This window comes from Chelon labrosus (genome assembly GCF_963514085.1).
Source record: "Chelon labrosus genome assembly, chromosome: 11".
Taxonomy (NCBI): Eukaryota; Metazoa; Chordata; class Actinopteri; order Mugiliformes; family Mugilidae; genus Chelon; species Chelon labrosus.
The window spans coordinates 919,647-929,896 of record NC_140344.1 but is presented as its reverse complement, the minus strand read 5'-3'; positions in this window follow the sequence as shown (position 1 = coordinate 929,896).

Sequence of the window (10,250 nt, the reverse complement as noted above, 5' to 3'; positions counted from 1 at the left end):
GATTGTTGGAGAAAACCCACACAGAACCTTCCCACTCTTTGCTGTCCAGTAAAAAGAAAGTTGAACGAATAAAATTTATGTAGATGTTGCGACAACCCTCACTTCACTATAATTGATGTTGGTTCCTTTTAGTTATTGGTTACCATCCTTATTGGACCACTTTCTGGAATATGCCTGCTTTGAACAACCTACAGCTGAACCCTGTAATAACAGTGGAGATGGTCATAGACTTCAGGAAAAATGCAGCCCCGTCCTCCCCACCATCCGGTGTGACTCCCAAGGCTGAACATCAGCTCTCTAATTAAAAATCTCAGCAGAAGATGTACTTCCTGCAGCAGCTGAGGAAGTTCACCCTGCAAAAGACAGTGATGGTTCACTTCTACACTTCCATCACTGTGTACATCCTCATCTCCTCCATCATCATCTAGTATGCTGCTGCCTTTGCAGGAAGAGGACAAAGGAACAATGTAGCGTATCTTTCGTCCTACTGAGAGGGTGATTGGCGGAATTTGCAAGTACCTGTATCATCTCTGACATTAAGACAGGTTGGAAAGATTGCAGTCGACCAATTGTAGCACAACAGCTTCTTCCCATATTCAAGTGCAGCAAAAGGCAGCCAATTACTTGGAGCCCCAGGCCAGTAGGGGGGCCACAAGGTCTTACAAACTTTAAATTACAGAATGAGAATGAGAATCAGAAGACGCACTGCGGATGGGAAAAAAAACTGTTTGCCATGCGAGAGGAGAGTCTGTTAAATAGTCTGTGTCCAGGGTGAAAGGGATCAGCCATAATCTTAGCTGCTTCAGAGTCCTGGAAATGTACAGCTCGTTGAGAGACTTCAGCGAATGACACGCTGCAGTCTGCTCGTGTCCTTAGCAGAGGCCTTAATGGAGTCTTTCACAACTAAATTGTGTGCAAAACGTCGATAATGTGCTCAACCTGCTTTGCGCACAGCAGCAACCATGTGGGCACCATTATCTGTTATTCAGCCTGAATTTTGACAGGTTATTCCCCATTCGTCAGTGATTCTTTTTAATTCTGAGCAAATGTCAGCACTATATCCTGAAAAACTATTGGTTTCTAGCACATATGCTTGCATTTGCCAGTTCTCATCAATAATATGTCATGAGACAATTAAATAAGCCAGTAGTCAATACAGCACTGTTAGCAGCATCTAGACATTTTTTTTACTTTTGAGTAACACTCCTCATACAGTGATGGTATTTTCTCTCCCACAAATTTTTTTTTTACATGGAATCCTGTAGCGATGATCAAGTGTCTTGATTCAATTCTTAAGACCCCCTTGTTCAACCACAGAGAGAGGTTGTAGGTCCTTCACAATCATTTCAGCGATGCTCTCTGTGATATTCGTGGCTCTTTGCAATTCATCTAGGACGGTGAAATAACAAAATAATGATAATAGTTTGATCAGTCTGCTATAAATTGCATGTCTGATCACCACACTTTGAAAAACAACATTCATTTATGCTAGAGATTACTTAATCTGAATTTTCACTTCCATAAATCAGGTACCTGGATATTCATGCCTCTGCCAGTGACCTCTGCCTCTGTGCTGGGGCTCTGGTTTGGGCCTGAGGATCTCCCTCCTCCTCCTTCCTCCACTAGGAGCTAGTGATGTGTCATGCTCAAAACAGCCAGCTCTAAGAGCCGATGCTTGGTAATGTAACAGACTATTTTGAATTGCATGGAATGTGTCCCTCTGAGTTCCCGTAGGGCTGATGTTCACGGGGTTGTTGAATGTTGTGGGTGTGACTCACGAGATGTTGGAGGAAAGTGAATGGCGAGTGACGGCGGGAAATGCGCTCAGGTCTCAGGTCCCTTTTTAACCCGGCATGGGGATGCTTGACAGATACTCTCCTGGCAGAAACGTCAAAACTGACCTACCCGAGTTTGAAAGGAAAACCAATAAAAATAATTTACAAAAAAAAAAAACTGACCTACCCACTCCTTTCACTGAGAGTAGGCACCGGCCATGGCTACAACAAGGAGGATTTTCCCTACTCGCCTCAGTAAGTCTGCGTTTCTGCTGTGGGACAGCCTCCTGACGGTGGTCAAGTCAGATTATGCTCCAGTTAAAGAGAGATTTGGTGCAGCGTTTGGACAGAGAAAGTGGATGGACGTATATGCTGTGGACATGAGCCAGCCGGTCGCCAAGGCAGAGAGAGGAGAAGTTTTGCCACTTCCTGACGGTCTGAATCGGGTGTTGATGGCCAAGTGCTTCGAGAAGGGCGTCACGGACCTAGAGGAGCAGGGGTGGTCTTACAGAGAGACTATGGGAGCACATTGTGCCATTTGAGAGGCTCCTGTGAGGAACGCCGTAGCGGTCCCCCAATGCTGGCCAGTTCACGTGTCAAGGGCATTTTCAGTCAAGTGACTATCGCTCAGATTCAGCAGTGGTGCCCTCCACCACTAAGCCGCCGGGGGCCAGGAGCTGGCGCACTTGAAGTGAGGAAGAGCCCAGGAGACGTGGCGTGCACTTCCTGCCACGACAACAGGACAACAACCATCAGGGAAATGATCAGTGGCTGGGGTCTCACCCTCTTGGGGTGGTATCTGTGTCATCCTTAAGCTCGGGTCCTCTACCAGAGGCCTGGGAGTTTGAGGGTTCTGCGCAGTATCTTAGCTGTTCCCAGGACTGCGCTCTTCTGGACTGAGGCTTCTGATGTTGTTCCTGGGATCTGATGGAGCCCCCAGTTTGGGGTAGTGACGAGTGCTCTTACTACCACGGGGACCACGCTCACCTTGACCTTCCACATCTGCTCCAGCTGTTCTTTCAACCCTTGGTACTTTTCAACCTTTTTGTGTTCCTTCTTTCTGATGTTGGCGACTGTTGGTATCGCCACATCTATCACCACCGCCTTCTTCTGCTCTTTGTCTACCACCACTATGTCCATTGGTTGTTCAGGACCTGTCAGTCTGGAAGCTGAAGTCCCACAGCACCTTGGCCCTGTTGTTGTCAGCCATCTTCTGTGGTGCGGCCCATTGGTATTTGGGTACTTCTATCCCATAGTGGGTACAGATGTTCCTGTATACTATTCCAGCCACTTGGTTGTGTCTCTCCGTGAACGTTGACCCGGTTAGCATCTTACACCCTGCTACTATGTGCTAGACCATCTCAGGGGCATCTTTGCATAGTCTGCACCTTGGGTCTGATCTACTCTTGTAGATCTTCGCCTCTATGGCTCTTGTACCTAGGGCCTGTTTTTGTGCTGCCATGATCAGTGCCTCTGTACTGTCTCTGAGTCTGAGCCTTTTCCAGCCATTGGTAGGTCTTCTCGATATCAGCCACTTCTTCAATTTGGCGGTGGTACATGCCATGTAAGGGCTTGTCCCTCCAGGTTGTCTGCTCCTCTTCCTCTGCACTCTTATCGGGGTTTTGCCTGAGACATTCACTTAGCAGCTCATCCTTTGTGGCCATTTTTCTGATGTACTCTTGGATTTTGGATGTTTCATCCTGGATAGTGGCCTTGATGCTCACTAGTCCTCGGCCTCCCTCTTTCCGCAAATTCAAGTGGTCGTTCCTGCCTCCATGGTGCCAGAGCTCCTTCAGCGTTTGCATGGGGGGCCAGCTATGGCACACTTCTCTGCTGAACATGTGTGGGAAAAATCCCTGCCATCTTGCCACTGGCCCTTCATGTGAGCAGTGCAGAGCCTGTCAGACTTGCAGGTGCCCGGTTCCTGGACCCAGTATTCCCATGGGGGGGTCCCAGGTCACCCACCCCCTGCAGAGAGTGGCTGACATCCTGGAGCTGCCCTTCACTTCTCGGGGGAACAGGTACATTTTAGTTGTGGAGGACCACTTCACTAAGTTTGTTGCCCTGTATGCTTTGCCAGATCTGACAGCTAACTTGGTGGCTCGCTGTTTGTTTGAGGATTATGTGTTTAAGTGCGTGGTGTTCCAGAAATCCTGCATAGTGACCAGGGCCGTCAGTTTGAAGCGGAGGTGATTCAGAGCCTGCCAGTGGCTGGGGATAAAGAAGACACATACCGATGACGCTGATGACAGCGTCATCGGTGAAGATGACTTCACTAGTGCAAAAAATATTCAAGAAGCAGTTATTGCTCAAGCTATGGTTCCTGTAAATGAGTGGCTTTATAAATCTTGCCTGCTAATAAATATGACTAAAACTGTTTGTATAATGTTCACAAAGCAACCATTGGACATCAAACTTTCAGGTGTATTTTTGAGAGGAACTAGAAATTGTCTCTGAATTCAAGTACCTTGGTGTGACACTTGATTCCACAATATGTTTCAAGAGCCATATTAAAAGAACATCAAATACAGTGAAATTCAATTTTAACAATTTTAAACAAATACGACTCTTTATAACACTTGGTGCTGCAAGAATATTTTATTATATATTACATTCAATGATTCTGTCACACATTGAATATTGTATTACATGTTGGTCGCTGGCAGGTGTAAATACCCAAGACGCTTGGCAACACTATCAATATTTAGATCGATCCGCCCACCCCTACTAGTAGACTTGCTAAGGGGGCCTATACCCAACACAACTCTGCACACTCAGTCCTGTTACAGGTGGTTAGCAGATACTGACAATTAATAATAATTCTAATTTGCTAACTGAATGCTGCTAGTCTAGCCTTAACTGTGGGAGAGAGACATAAGCTACTTTCCACTAGCACATTTAGTTTGTTCCATCTTTGCAGGTTAATATTAGTTGACTTAGCCAGCAGTTAGAGCAGTCTGTCCGGCTTTGTTGTCTGCGACAAAGTTAGTTGTGTGCACCTCCAACTGCAGCTATAAATGTATATTACATTGTAAATGTACAAAGCTAACTTCCCTTAGTGTAGGCTGCAGCACAAGTTTAATACAGAGGGTATTGGAATGATGTTAATAGATTAATACTTTATTATCCCGTGGGAAATTTGGTATATACTTCCGTAATGTGAAAACATTTTAAATTGTTTACATGTATTAACATGTTACTATTATATTTTTCATATACTATATCACTTTCGGGGCGGCACAGTGGAAAGGTGGTTAGCACTGCCTCACAGCGAGAAGGTCACCGGTTTGAATCCATGGGCCAGCTGGGCCTTTCTGTGTGGAGTTTGCATGTTCTCCCTGTGTCTGCACGGGTTCTCTCCGGGTACTCCGGCTTCCTCCCACCATCCAAACACATGCTCATTAGGTTAACTGGTGATTCTAAATTGGCCATAGGTGTGAGTGTGAGTGTGAATGGTTGTACCCCTGCCTCTCGCCCGATGACAGCTGGGATAGGCTCCAGCAGACCCTTGCGACCCTTAACAGGAATAAGCGGGTATAGGAAATGAATGAATGAATGAATGAATGAATATATCACTTTCCTCATATCATTACTGTCATTACAGAATAAAGTTCCGCTTCAAACTGTACAATATTCCACTTTTAATTTATGATACTGTATAAGCAATGTGACATGATATACCATGTTTGTTTTTTGATTATCATATCAGTTCAGAGGTTTACTCATAACATAGTGGCGATGAATGGTGGTTGGAGAAGCCTCCTGGAAACTTTTGTTTTGGACACCAATAGACTTTTGAACTGCCTCTGCAACTTTACTCATGAACTATCATGTATATATACAGTATGTGTCTTAGATCCACAGTATGTTTATCGCACCAAACACAAAGACGAATTCCTTGTACTGGAGGCTATATGTGAGCATACATAGCAATAAATACCATTCTGATACTAAATAACAACATCACATCACATTTGTTTAGAGCATTTGTGTAGAGTAGTAGTGCTGCCTATATGTACTACATTTTTATGTATATAAATTTTATTTATATTCAGTTACACACAGTGGAAAAATTCCATTTCATCCCACCATTTACTTGTGTGTTATGTGGGCCAGGACTTGAACATCTAAAGAGATTTAGGCTTCACTTCTAATACACCAACCACAACAATTAAAGGAACAATTTAAAAACACATTGTAACTCAATGGGGAAAAGTCATGTAGGATATCTAAACCGGTATAAACTGGGTAATGTGTTAGGAATGAAAGGATGCCATATTGTTCGATGGAAGTGAATATGATCTGATGATATGAGGTATCTCTTCCCAGATTTGCACTAGAGCGTCACTAAGTTCCTGTACAGTCGGAGGTACAACCTGGCAGCATTGGATGGACTTACTCTGTTCTACAATTAGGTCAGGTCAGTGTGGGGGTCAGTCAATGGTATAAACTCCTTCATCCTCCAGGAACTGCCTGCATACTCTTGCCACATGAGGCTGGGCATTGTCATCCACCAGGAGGAACCCAGGACCCACTGCACCAGAATACAGTGGGTCCACGGATTTCATCGAGATACCTAATGGCAGTCACAGTGCCATTGTCTAGCCTGTAGAGGTCTGTGTGTGTGTCCCCAGACCATCACTGACTCACCACCAAACTGGTCATGCTGAAAGATGTTACAGACAGCTTCCGCGGCTTCCTCAGACCCTTTCATATCTGTTAGGTGTGGTCAGGGTGAACCAGCTCTTATCTGTAAAAAGTCAGTGGCAGATCTTTTTTTTTCATTATCTTTTTTGCATCTTGCACTGTTGTTTCTGTTGTTTCCCTGCCGCTGTAACACCCTAATTTCCCCATGGGGATGTGTAAAGTCCTATCTTATCTTATCTGCCAATTCTGGTGCTCTATGGCAAATACCAATCGACCTCCATGGGCAATAAGCACAGGCCACCCCCATTAAGTCTGTTTCTGATTGTTTGGTCAGAAACTTTCACACCAGTGCCCTGTTGTTCCTGCTGTTCTGTTCCTCCTTGTACAAAGGAGCAGGTACCGGTCCTGCTGATGGATCAAGGACCTTCTACAGCCCTGTCCAGCTGAGATTTGATCCATAAATTCCGTGTATATATTCCGTGTATATATATATGTATATATATATATATATATATATATATATATATATATATATATATAGTTAATAAAGATGATTCGATTTTTTTTAACCTAATTATGATTTCAGCAGCGACAATTGTCTTCTCGCTAACTACACTGTGAAGGTCCGGAACCCTGCAACGGGGGTTAATTAAGGACGCCTGTCACACTCATCGGTGTCAGATATCTGAAGACTGCCAATTAAATTCTGACTTAGGCTGCGCGCGCATGACACACACGCACCCACGCAAACGGACAGGCGCAGACCAAATTTGTACGTGCGCGCACTCTCTAGCAAAACGGACAGTGCTGACAGTAACTTACTACTGCAACCAAGTGCATAAACGCTCTCGATTTCCCTCGGGTTAACACGAAATTGTCGCTATGCCTCTGCCTACAGTTTCTCGGTTGTTCAGGAGCGCGCTGAGGACTCAGCTGGTCCCTGTGGCTAAAGTTACGTCTAAACCTGCCAAACACAATATCACTGCAGGGGTGAGTTTATGATCGCTCAACTTAAATATTATAACCACGACAGGTAGCTACTCTCTCCCGGCTCGAAGATGAACAGCTCATTTCAGCAGGCTCTGAATCATTGGCCGTCAGTTTTAATTATTGTAAGTGTTAACAGCACTTCTTCCACGGAGGAGTTTATCTTGACCTGATATGACCATCAATCAACCCTACAAGAGCTGGCTTTGTCTTAACTGCGCCAACTTTTACCATGTCTTTCGTCTTTATATACAAATATAGTTACAAGGCTGCTTATATAAATTTATTTTAACCTGATGTCCTACATACACTGTGCGTATATGACTTTTGAAACAAATGTAATTATAACATTTTCTATAACTGCGTCAGTACCTCGCCATTATTCCGCCTAATTCCTACACGTATACATCTCAGACATAGCTCGCTGTAGACTGTACCCGAAATGCTCATATTACCTGCAAAACTGAACATGTAGTCTATAACTTAGTATTTTCACAATGTTTTGACAAGGCTGAAGTAGTTTAATATCACAGTGTTAAGTTTAATATGGTGCCATAGCTGTATACACACGCTGCCAAGTAGGTAACAAGTGAACGACCTTGAAGTCGACCAGTTAAGACAGACCGAGGCTGATTTAAAATTAATGTTGACTCGACAAGAAACTATTGTATTTAGGAGCACCAACATATTTTGGCTGACCGTGGCACACTATATTTTTATAAAACCAGTCGGGCTATGCAGAGTGAAGTGTGAGATCTAGGATCCTTTGTAACATTTCCAGGTTACACACACGAAGCACAACTAGTAGCCTTAACAGTATTTACTAGTGGCCACACAGCTGTATAAATGCATTTAAATATTTTCTGCATGTATTTTATGTGTTTCTATTTTGTTAATGTTTGTATTGCAACCTAAAAAATGTTCCTGTGTACACACAGTAATGTGAACATTATGTTTATCATTTCTTAGCATATTAACCACATAGAATTTGAGTAGTACTGAGGAGTATTGGAGAAACAAAATCATTTTCTTGTGCTAAAAAGTAGTATAAATTCAACTATCTCTTTGTGGCTGTGTGTTTTCCTCAGGAACAGGCAATTGCTATGACAGTACTGTTTGTAACCATCTTGGGTCCCTCTGGCTGGATACTGGCTCACCTGGAGGACTACAAGAAAAAGCAATAAAAGAAGAAGAGGAAGACGAGAGGAGGAACAGAGTTTCATTCCGGCCCAGATGAAGATAGCAGACGTGATGACTGGCCGGCCCACTGTTCCAGCTCTTTTATCCTCTCCTTTCCTCAGCTAATGTGACAAGTTATTTCTGCATTTCTGACCTGTGAAGTCCACCTGTGCACTTGTCAACCTCTTACCAATAAATAAATGTGACGCCATTGCTATTGAGTGAATTGTCACTGATTAGCAATATAGAAAATTCTGATATCTCTCTCTAATATTTTCTGAACTGTAGATTTATGTTGAAGACATCAAAACTACTTATTTCTTGCCCTCTAAATGTGCTTGACGCCATTGGCTGTGTTGTGCCGAGGTAGGGTTGGTTCACAATTCTAAATGGTTAGCTCTATTCAACTGTTTTTCTAAACCATATTATGGAAAGAACCACAGAACTAAGTAAAGAAAAATAATAGTTCATCAGACATGAAGAACTTTGTATGTATCCTCGAGTGCAAAAGTTACCTCGGCTAGTAATTTGTAAAATACCTATGTAACTAGTAAAATACCTATGTACAGTATTTGCACCCCTAGAAATTCTGGACAGTTCTGCATAAAAATAACTCAAAACATCAGTTGCTTTTCACATAAGTCCTGACAGTAGATAAAAGAGAACCCAATTACAAGTTAATTTCAAGGCCAAAAAATATCTGCGTTTCCACTCAATGTAATGAGACTCAGGTGTTATTCAGTGCCCTGTTTTGTTCTGGGATTTGTGACAGTCTGATCATCGCAACACATGTTTGTGGAAATGTATGATGACATGGACAAATGAGCTTTCCAAGGAGCTCAGAAAAGAGTTGCTGTTGATCATCACTCCAAAAAAGGTTACAAAACCATCCCTAAAGTGTTCAGAATCCACAAATCCACAGTCAGACAGACTGTGAACAAATAGACGAAATTTCAGTTGGATTCAAAGATTCAAGATTCAAGTTTATTGTCATGTGCACAGTGTAGAAATGTTTAACTGTACAATGAAATTCTTCTTTTGATGTCCACCCAAATGCCTAACGATATAAAAAAAATCTTAGAATATAAAAGATACATATAAAAAATATAAAATAACTAGTGCAAATGAGAATGTAAACAATGAAATGAAAAATGTAAACAAGCTGAAAAAGTCAACAGTGCACTATATGGCATGAAGTAGTCAGTGATTTAGTCTATGATTCTAGACTCTTGTCAGGTGTTAAGGAGTCTGATGGCAGTGGGGAAGAAGGACTTCTGCAGTCTCGAGGTCCTACATTTCACACTCTGTTACCTCCGGCCTGAGGGTAGGAGTGTGAACAGTCTGTGTTGGGGGTGGGTGGGGTCCTTGGCAGCTCTCCTGTGGACTCTATGCTTATAGATGCTCTGCACAGAGGAGAGTGGAGTCCTGGTGATCCTCTCAGCAGTCTTCACCACTCTCTGCAGACGTTTTCCGGTCCATGGCTGTAATGCTGCTGGTGATGCAGCTGTAGTTGTAGCTTGCAGAGGATCTTAGGCGACATGCCGAACTTCCTCAGCCTCCTCGTGTCTCAAAGTTGTCAGCTTTGGACAACTAACCCAGATTACTCCAAAAGCAAGACACATAATTGAGAGGTCACTAGAGGCCTCTCGCACATTGGCTAAT